Here is a 10,136-nt window from a genome sequence, read left to right as displayed (position 1 = left end):
CTGTGCGCTGGGGACGTCTGACCAGTGGAGTGCTAGTGGTACCGCCAGGCGGTCCCTTACAGGGACATACTTTTTAAATTCCTAGATCAAGGTTACATTTTAGCATTGGGCTTTCTGGTGTGTACGGACACGCACCCTCGTACAGTTTAGACTAAACTTGCAAAGTTACCAAAACGTTCATTAAAAAAGAACACATGTCACTCCTAATCAACCTTCATTTCCATGTACCCGACAGTCACAGTAGATAATTATGCTCTGGGGGGGATGTTATTAGTCTCTTGGGTTCTATATCTTCTATAAATTTCTCCTGGCCTTAGATATGGCATTGGCATGCTGGCAATCTTTCTGTGTCCTGTCTACTGTATGAAACTGGTGGAGGGTCAGACAGTGCTAAGAACAGATACTAGTCCTCCCATGTTGTATATGAATCGTACTAGATGTGGGGACTGTGGATGAACTGGCAGAAACAAACTCTGGTCAGACTTTGTGACAGGTAAGTGGAATTTTCCTAAACCATACATGCGGCAAAAAAGAATACTTTTCTCCGGTATTGTATACATAAAGCTTAGATCTTGAAATGGTGGATTGGCCCCGAGTAGGTTCTGGTAAAGCTGCAGTCACCCAAATTCATAAACCCCTCTTAAAAAAACATGTTAAAAAAAAATCTGAAGACTATATTTAAAAAATATATATTTTTAAAAATATATATTTTATAAAATATATTTTTCTGATTTTTTTAACATATAAAAAAGTAATTTTAACATATATTTTTACATATATTTGTAAATGCATTCCAAAAATGTAGATTTGTATTTTTAAAGACATACAGTATATTTGAAATGTATTTTTAAAGATATTTTTCGTATATTTTGTAAATATACCGTATTTTTCGCTCCATAAGATGGACCTGACCATAAGACGCACCTAGGTTTTAGAGGCAGAAAACAGGAAAAAAAAATTCTGAACTAATGGACTGCAGACATAGTACAGGAGATGGCCAGAGACTGCGGACACAGTACGGGATATGACCAGAGACTGCGGACACAGTACAGGGGATGACCAGAGACTGCAGACAGTACAGGAGATGACCAGAGACTGCAGACAGTACAGGAGATGACCAGAGACTGCAGACAGTACAGGAGATGACCAGAGACAGCGGACACATTACAGGAGATGACTGCTGACCTTTGGGGAGGGGGGAGCGGGTACCTGAATTTGACAGGTACCCACTCTTACTTCCGCGGAGTTGTTCTTTGATCTTACCTGTTCCTCTATCCAGTGGCGCGCTGTCTTCCCGGCTTCTGTAGTGTGGGCACTCGGCGGACAGACGGATGCCCAGTGCGCATGAGCGAGAAGCGCTGCGCTTTGTGATTGGTCCGGCGGCTTCTGGGATCTGTCATGTGTCCCAGGTACTGCCTTACCATTCACAAAGAGCACCGCTTCGTGCGCATGCGCACTTGGCACCCGGCTGTCACGCACACTACAGAAGCCGGGAAGACAGCACGCCGCTGGATAGAGGAACAGGTAAGGTCCCACTGCAGAGCTGAGCGGCCGGCCCGGTATTCTGACACGGCGGCAGTGGAAATACCGGACCGGCCGCTCCATATTCGCTCCATAAGACGCACTGACATTTTCCCCCCTTTTCTGGGGGAAAAAAAGTGCATCTTATGGAGCGAAAAATACGGTAAATACCGTATTTTTCGCTCCATAAGACGCACCTAGGTTTTAGAGGTGAAAAACAAGAAAAAAAATATTCTGATAATGGATTGTAGACATAGTACAGAAAATGACCATAGACTGCAGACACAGTACAGGACATGACCAGAGACTGCGGACATACTACAGGAGATGACCAGAGACTGCGGACATACTACAGGAGATGATCAGAGATTGCAAACACAGTACAGGAGATGACCAGAGACTGCGGACACAGTACAGGACATGACCAGAGACTGCAGACATAGTACAGGAGATGACCAGAGACTGCAGACACAGTACAGGAGATGACCAGAGACTGCAGACCTACTACAGAAGATGACCAGAGACTGCGGACATAGTACAGGAGATGACCAGAGACTGCGGACATAGTACAGGGGATGACCAGAGACTGTGGACATAGTACAGGAGATGACCAGAGACTGCGGACACACTACAGGGGATGACCAGAGACTGCGGACACAGTACAGGAGATGACAGAGACTGCGGACACAGTACAGGAGATGACCAGAGACTGCGGACACAGTACAGGAGATGACCAGAGACTGCGGACACAGTACGGGATATGACCAGAGACTGCGGACACACTACAGGGGATGACCAGAGACTGCGGACACAGTACAGGAGATGACAGAGACTGCGGACACAGTACAGGAGATGACCGGAGACTGCGGACACAGTACAGGAGATGACCGGAGACTGCGGACACAGTACAGGAGATGACCGGAGACTGCGGACACAGTACAGGAGATGACCAGAGACTGCGGACATAGTACAGGGGATGACCAGAGACTGCGGACATAGTACAGGGGATGACCAGAGACTGCGGACATAGTACAGGGGATGACCAGAGACTGTGGACACAGTACAGGAGATGACCAGAGACTGCGAACACACTACAGGGGATGACCAGAGACTGCGGACATAGTACAGGAGATGACCAAAGACTGCGGACACAGTACAGGGGATGACCAGAGACTGCGGACACAGTACAGGAGATGACCAGAGACTGCAGACATAGTACAGGGGATGGCCAGAGATTGCGGACACAGTACAGGAGAGGACCAGAGACTGCGGACACAGTATAGGGGATGACCAGAGACTGCGGATACAGTACAGGGGATGACCAGAGACTGCGGACACAGTAGAGGGGATGACCAGAGACTGCGGACAGTACAAGGGATGACCTAGAGACTGCAGACAGTACAGGGGATGACCAAGAGACTGCTAACTTTTGGGGAGGGAGGGGGAGCAGGTACCTGAAATTGACAGGTACCCACTCCCACTTCCGCGGAGTTGTCCTCTTTTTATTGTGTGCACCCGGCTGACAGCGCGAGAAGCGCTGCGCTTTGTGAATGGCCCCGTAGTCTTCTGGGACCTGTCATGTGTCTCAGAAGACGCCGGGCCATTCACAAAGCGCAGTGCTTCTCGCTCATGCGCAGTGGGCACCTGGCTGTCACAGCCCGGTGCCCACACTAAAGATGCCGGCGTGGGAAGACTGTACAGCGCTGGACCGAGGTCCTGCTGCACAGAAGAGCTGAGCGGCCGGCCCGGTATTCTGACATGGTGGAAACACCAGACTGGCCACTCCATATTCGCTCCATAAGACGCACTGACATTTTCCACCCTTTTTTGGGGGAAAAAAGTGCTTCTTATGGAGCAAAAAATACGGTATATATATATATATATATATATTTTTTTTTTTTTAAATATATTGAATATGGCCAAAATTGTAGTATTTCAAATATATGTCAATATATTTGGGAAGAATATTTTAAAAATATCTTTCAAATATATTTTTCTTCCATGTGGGTCATCAGGGATAGAAATTTAAACAACACAAGTAAGTATACACGAATAGTTGGCTAACTATTTATACCACAAAAGACCTTTGATATATTCCTTACATTTTTATAAAAATTTTTTATCTGTTTACACGTAGGAGCTCTGTGCAAATGGGACAAAATCAAGGGAAACAGCTGCATTTTTGTCACTAGATGTTTCTGAAGATTATAGGAAATAATACATTTATTTTCTATGATCATCAGCTCCATCTAATGGCCATACTTAAGTATTTTCAAAAACCACTAGTTTTTTTGTGATTGGGAAACATTTGAGTTGTAGAGGAAATAGCCTGAGAACATTTGATTTTGCCCCATTCGCCCCAGAACCAATGTATATACAGTTTCAACAGACAAATAGCTCTGCACATTTTTTTATAAATAGACCCAATGATGTTATTATCATTCCTTTATTGTCAATGTTTCTCTTTAAGAAATGCACTTACAGTGTTCAGCATAAATGAGTACACCCCAACAGATTTGTCAGAAAACCTTTCCTTTCCTTTCAGAATCAGCATTTTCTATGGGACACTATACTGCAAAATACTCCCACAAATGCCGGCCATTGGTTGCAAACACGATTTGTTCAGGGATCTCTGTTGACAAAGTCCGGATGTGACGAAACGCGTCTGGGGCACGTGACGTGGTGACGTAGTGACGCTCTTCTGGAAGTACGGTGGCGGCCATCTTTGATCCTGGTACACGCGGTTGTGCCTTCCTGGAATCCTCATGGGGTTTTGAGGTATTGGAAACCTACCATAGGCGATCTGTTCCCCCTCGGGAGTGGGATGGTGTGGATACCTACACACTTTTGAGGAGAGGCAGGATTGTGGATAAATCGTCTTGGTGTGGAAGCTGATTTCATCTTATTTGAATGTAAATTGCTATAATAAAGTGCTATGAGTTTTTATGACACTGATCCCTGGTCTGTTTATGAGGTCTGTGGGAAGTGGCTGGAAAGGCTGAAGGAATATAAAAGGTTGGAAATAAGTACTCAGACCCTTGATACCATTCTGAGGGTAATTATGCACTTCCTCTATTGGTATGCAGTGGATTGATTCCTAAGGCAGAGGGATTTCTCTTCACGGTTGTGGTGGCACGTCATTTTTGTTTGCATGAAACACGTGTGGCACGTTTTATATACCCCCTTTTTTTGAGATAATACACATGTTGAGTTCTTTTCTTTGAGGTATATGAAGATTTGGTTTGAAGTATATCACAAAGATGGTTTTGAAGATATGAAGAACTGAGAAATTACAGATAAAGATTGTTTTCTATGAAGTAATATTTTTGGGACTTTATTTTGGACTTTGGTTTTTTTATTTTTTTTATTTTTTTTTTATTTTATTTTTTTGGTTTTGGACTTTATTTGTATACACTATATTTATTAGAGGGTAAATCAAGTTTACTGAAAGATTTATTTGGTGATATTTGTACTTCAGGGGAAGGATTTTGAAAGTGACTTGGTGGGGTATCCTACTTTAAGAAGGATAGTGCTATACGTAGAATAAGGAATCCAACATCCCTGCTGCTTGTGAAAATGATCCAGCAGCTAATTAGCCACTAGGATTGCTTTTACATGAAAGCCGACTGTCATCTGAAAAAATTATACCAGGATGATGTCTGTAGTTTCAGGCATCATCCCGGTATAACCACTCAAAGTCCAGCGAAGTACCAGTTCATTGCTGGTCCATGTTGGGCATATATGGAACAGCAGAGAACATGGGCATATGATGAATCGGGTCTATGGACCAATATGACCGCAAATCATTCTTTTTTGAAATGCCCATGTTGAGGGTTAGGCCCAAAAAAAAAGTTTTAAACTCAAGATACCGTGATAGGTTTCCATGCGAATTGTCTGACAAGAGCTGAATTTGGGAGGGCGGTGATGTATTGTGCGTATAAATTGCTTTGGCTCACAATCAATTGGTACAAGTCTGCCGTGAAAAACAGCGGAGGGGCTAAACGCTAGTGCTGGCAGCGAACAGGGCTGAACCTGCTAACACTGCATTTTTAGGGACATTATACAAAGGAGGCTCTAGTATAACTGTTAGTGATCAATATATTGATCCGTACAAACACTATACTAGTAATGGCGGTGATCAGCAACCTATAGTGTGAGTGTGATAGTGTGCAGGCACTCTAATGCTAGCAGACTCTAGCTGGGAGGGGCGCTAACTGATCCTGATCTTATGTCGCTAGTGACAGTAATACAGTGAAAAATTCTATATACTGACACTGTACTAATGGCACTGGCTAGGTGATTAAAGGGTTAAATGTGCTCATCTAACTTTAAGTTTCATAAAGCCATTGCAGAAGCGCAGGGAGCTGTTGGGCTTTGGTACAGAGACTCTTCAATGACATCAAGCTCAAGCATACTTTTCACTTCTTCGGACACTACCTTTCTATTGGCTTCTGGGATACGATAGGGCTTTAAACGGATCTTTACATTGGGCTCTGTTACAATGTTATGCTCAGTGAAGTTGGGGAGACCAGGCAATCCTGAAAACATTTCTCGATTTTTCTACAGAAACACTTTTGCTTGTTGGTTTTGTGGCCTAGACAGGGTACCAGACACCTGCACCCAAGTTCCCCTGAATTGACACTTACCCCAGCGGACACCTGATCTCTATCTCTCCAGGGTTTTAACAACTTTACATGATACATTTGGTATGGCTAGCTTTTCCCTGCCTGGTGTACCTTGTAGTTCACATCACCCACTACCTCAAACGGCCCCTGCATCTTGGCCAATAATTTGCTCTCCACCGTGGGTATCAGAAAAGCCACTCAGTCTCCTACTTGAAACTGTCTGACTTTAGCTGACCATTTGTACATCCTCCTTTGGGCATCCTGAGCCTTCTGGAGATGTTCCCTAAGTGCAACTCTAGCCACTCTCTCTTGCATTTGGGAGATATGCTCTACTACTGTTTTGTGTGGTGAGATTTCACTTTCCCTCATCTCCTTTACTAGTTAAAGCAACCCCCAGGGTCTTCGCCCGTACACTAGCTCGAACAGTGAGAATTCCGTGGATACTAGTGGAACCTCCCGAATGGCAACCAATAGGGCAGGGAGCAACATTTTCCAATCCTTCCTGTCCACCTGAACCATTCTTTTTACCATTGAGTTCAGGGTTTTATTAAACCTCTCAATGAGGCCGTCTGTTTGCGGATGATAAACGGACAACCACAACTGCCTAATCTGAAACAGTCTGCACAAGTCCACCATCACCTCCGACATAAAAGGGGTACCCTCGTCTGTTATCTCTTTGGGGAACCCAGTTCGTGAAAGCATTTGAAATACCTGAGCAATGGCTTTAGAAGACATTTTCCTTAAAGGGACCGCTACTGTATACCAAATTGTGTAATCCAGGACAACTAATATATATTGGTGTCCCCTTGCTGACTTCATTAAGGGCCCAACAAGATCCACAGCAATCCGCTCAAATGGCACCTCAATTATGGACAAGGGTATCAGGGGGTTCCTGTAGTGTGACACAGGGGCAGTTAACGGACAGTGGGGCAGGATACACAGCACCTTTTCACCTAAGTCTTCACCCCTGGCCAGTAAAATCGGTCGGTTATTCCGGCCCCTGTTTTTTCAGCCCCCAGATGACCTCCCAGTGCGTCGTTATGGGCTATATCAAGAAGCATCTGCCTATAAGGGTGGGGAACCTGCAATTGCTATAGGTTCCCCACGGTTATCAACCACTCGATAAAGCAAGTCCCCATTCAACGCAAAATGAGGAAACATTTGATCTGCACCAGGCACTTGTGGTACCCCACTAACAACTGAAATCTGCTCTCGAGCATTGACCAAAGTAGGATCCTGTAACTGGGCAGTGCCAAGCGCACCCCAGGATATGTCTAGGTCTGGGTGCACTGGCCTCCTGATAGTTTCCCCTTCACCTCCTCAAGCGGGAGCTGCAGTGGATAAAGTTCCTCTTCATCCTCCCCCAACATTACCTGTAACGGAGAAATTTCTCTCTCCCCTCAGAGGTCAACTTGGTCTGGAGATCTAAACCATGAACATTATCACAATAACATTTTCTGAAAAGTCATTATCAACAACAGGTACCTCAACATTAGGGGTGTTTGTTGTGGGGGGTTCTGGATCGAACCCTTCAGAATTTGGCTCTTCAAGGCCCAGTGTCCCCAGTCCTCTTCGCTGTCCAAGAAGTCCACTGTGTACCTGGTACCACAGTTCAAGAAACAGCGGACAGTCCCAGCCCACTATAATATCATGTATCAAACTGTTCATCACCCCAACGTCTTGTGTCTTCGAGGTACGACCATAGGCAATAGTCACTTGAACCAGGGGGGTACTCCCTGGTGTCCCCATGAATGATACTACCCGTAGTGTCTTACTGGGTCGAGTCTCCCAAGCACCCTGGCGCATACCAGCGCAACCATGCTGCCGGTGTCCAGTATAGCCTTGGCAGGGTGGTGGTTCACCCACACCTCACATTCAAACTGACCTGCAGTTAGGTCAGGATGTGTGGCACATTGGATATAAAACAAGGCTCTCCAGCCAGCCCTACATTGCATGGGTTCCTCCTGAAGTGGGCACTGTGCCTGGGCATGTCCCCAGGATCGGCAACACCAACACTGTACGTCCCCCTTTCTCTTGACAGGGACAGACCTCCATGGGTCTGGGGAAGTTGAGGCAGGGATACAAGTTCCAGGGTCTGGCAGGGCTTCCCTCCTAGGCTCCACAGCTGGCCTTGCTACCCTTGGTATGGGTTCTTGACGCTTGGCAGGCCCGAGCAGGTCCTTCACCGCTGTATACCTTTTGACCAACTCGACCAGCTGGTCCGCTGTTACAGGGTCTCCATGGCTTATCCAGTGCTGCAGGTCATTTGGCAGGGACTGCAGGCACTGGTCCATCACCACCTGTTATTTATTTATTTCAGGTACTTATATAGCACTGTCAATTTTTACACAGCGCTCTACATATATATTGTACATTCACATCAGTCCCTAACCCTCAAGGGGCGTACAATCTAAGGTCCCTAACTCACATTCATACATACACATACTAGGGCCAATTTGGACAGGAATCAATTCACCTACCACCATGTCTTTGGAGTGTGGGAGGAAACCGGAGTACCCGGAGGAAACCCACACAAGCACAGGGAGAAGCTCCATGCAGGAGGTACCATGGTCGGGAATCAAACCCATGACCCATTTACTGCAAGGCAGACATGCTAACCATTAAGCCACTGTGCCGCCCCATTTGAGGGCCTGTCAACCCTTCTGGTTGCAGCAATTTCTTGATCAGCTGCATCAGTACATGCATCTTGGCCCTTGGTTGCCTGCCGATCAGGATGGTACCTCCAGTGGTGCATCCTCTTAGACCGGATGGCCATAGTCACCCCCAGGTGGGCCAGGATCTCTGCCTTCAGTCACTCAATCTCTGATATGCTCAGTTGGCAAGTCAAAGCAGGCCTTTTGCTGGTCACCAGCAAGAAAGGGAGGCGATAATGCCAACCAATTGGTCCCAAGGTCACCCCTCTCTCTCTGCTATCCTCTCAAAGGTGGTTAGAATGGCATCCACATCGTCACTGGGTGTCAGTTTCTGTAAATAGTGACTCGCTATCACGGTTACTTGGTTGCCAGGGGCAATGACCACTTGCTTTCGTCCATGGGGAAGATGCTGCACTGCCTCCTGCAAGGCAGCCACTTGTGCCTGTGTAGTTTATTTCTGGGCTGTAATCTGGGCGGCCAGCAACCAAGTGTTTTCCTGTTGTGCAGCTACAGCCTGTGCCAGGGCCTGCTGCAGAGCCATTGCCTCCTCATAGCAACGGTTAGCCTCCACACAGGCTTGCTGCTGGGGCACGTTGGCTTGCACAAGTGCTTTGATGACCTCCTCTGTCTTTTCCTGCTGCTTGCAGTGTCTGAGCTGACTTTATCCAACACATGCCATAGGTACACTGTCTCTTTAAATGTCAGTTTCAGTTTTAAAGGGCTTTTGCATTTGCAATGCACTCCGCCCGCATCCAAAACACCACTTGTAATGTTCAGAGGTATAGCTCCTCAGGACCATGTGCAAAGCCATTTGTCTGAAACATAAAAGTGTTTATTCTTTAAATACACGCAAACAGCAACACAAGATTCACTTAACTCCAGAAAATAGAACAGAAAAGTCCACTGATCTTCAGCACAAACAGCATAAGGCTCCATGCACACGGGGCGTTTTAATAACACTGCTAGCGTTAGCTATGTAAAGTCACATTCAAAATGCAAGTTTTTCAGCATTTTTGCATTAGCGTTTAGCCAAATTTGCGTTCAGCATTTTTAACCCCCCCCCAATTTTTTTTTTGCTCAAAAGACGTCCAGAAACGCTGGTTTGCCACATTTTTCAGCGTTGGAGCATTTTTACAGCTAAAAAACTTCTCTAGAAACCCACTAGTTCTGGATTTTTTTACAACCAAAAAACATCTCTGCCAAAAAACCCAAAAGCCCAAAACAGCCGCTGTAAAAACGTCCAGTGTGCATGAGGACTAAAGAGAACATAAAGTTCATAGATAGGGTTTAGCCCAGTCCTACTCTGGCTACTTGGCAGCTCCCAGCACGTACACGG

The sequence above is a fragment of the Staurois parvus genome, unplaced genomic scaffold (assembly GCF_062004578.1).
Source record: "Staurois parvus isolate SC_StPar_1 unplaced genomic scaffold, SC_StPar_1.0 ptg001275l, whole genome shotgun sequence".
NCBI classification, from domain to species: domain Eukaryota; kingdom Metazoa; phylum Chordata; class Amphibia; order Anura; family Ranidae; genus Staurois; species Staurois parvus.
This window is presented reverse-complemented; position numbering follows the sequence as displayed.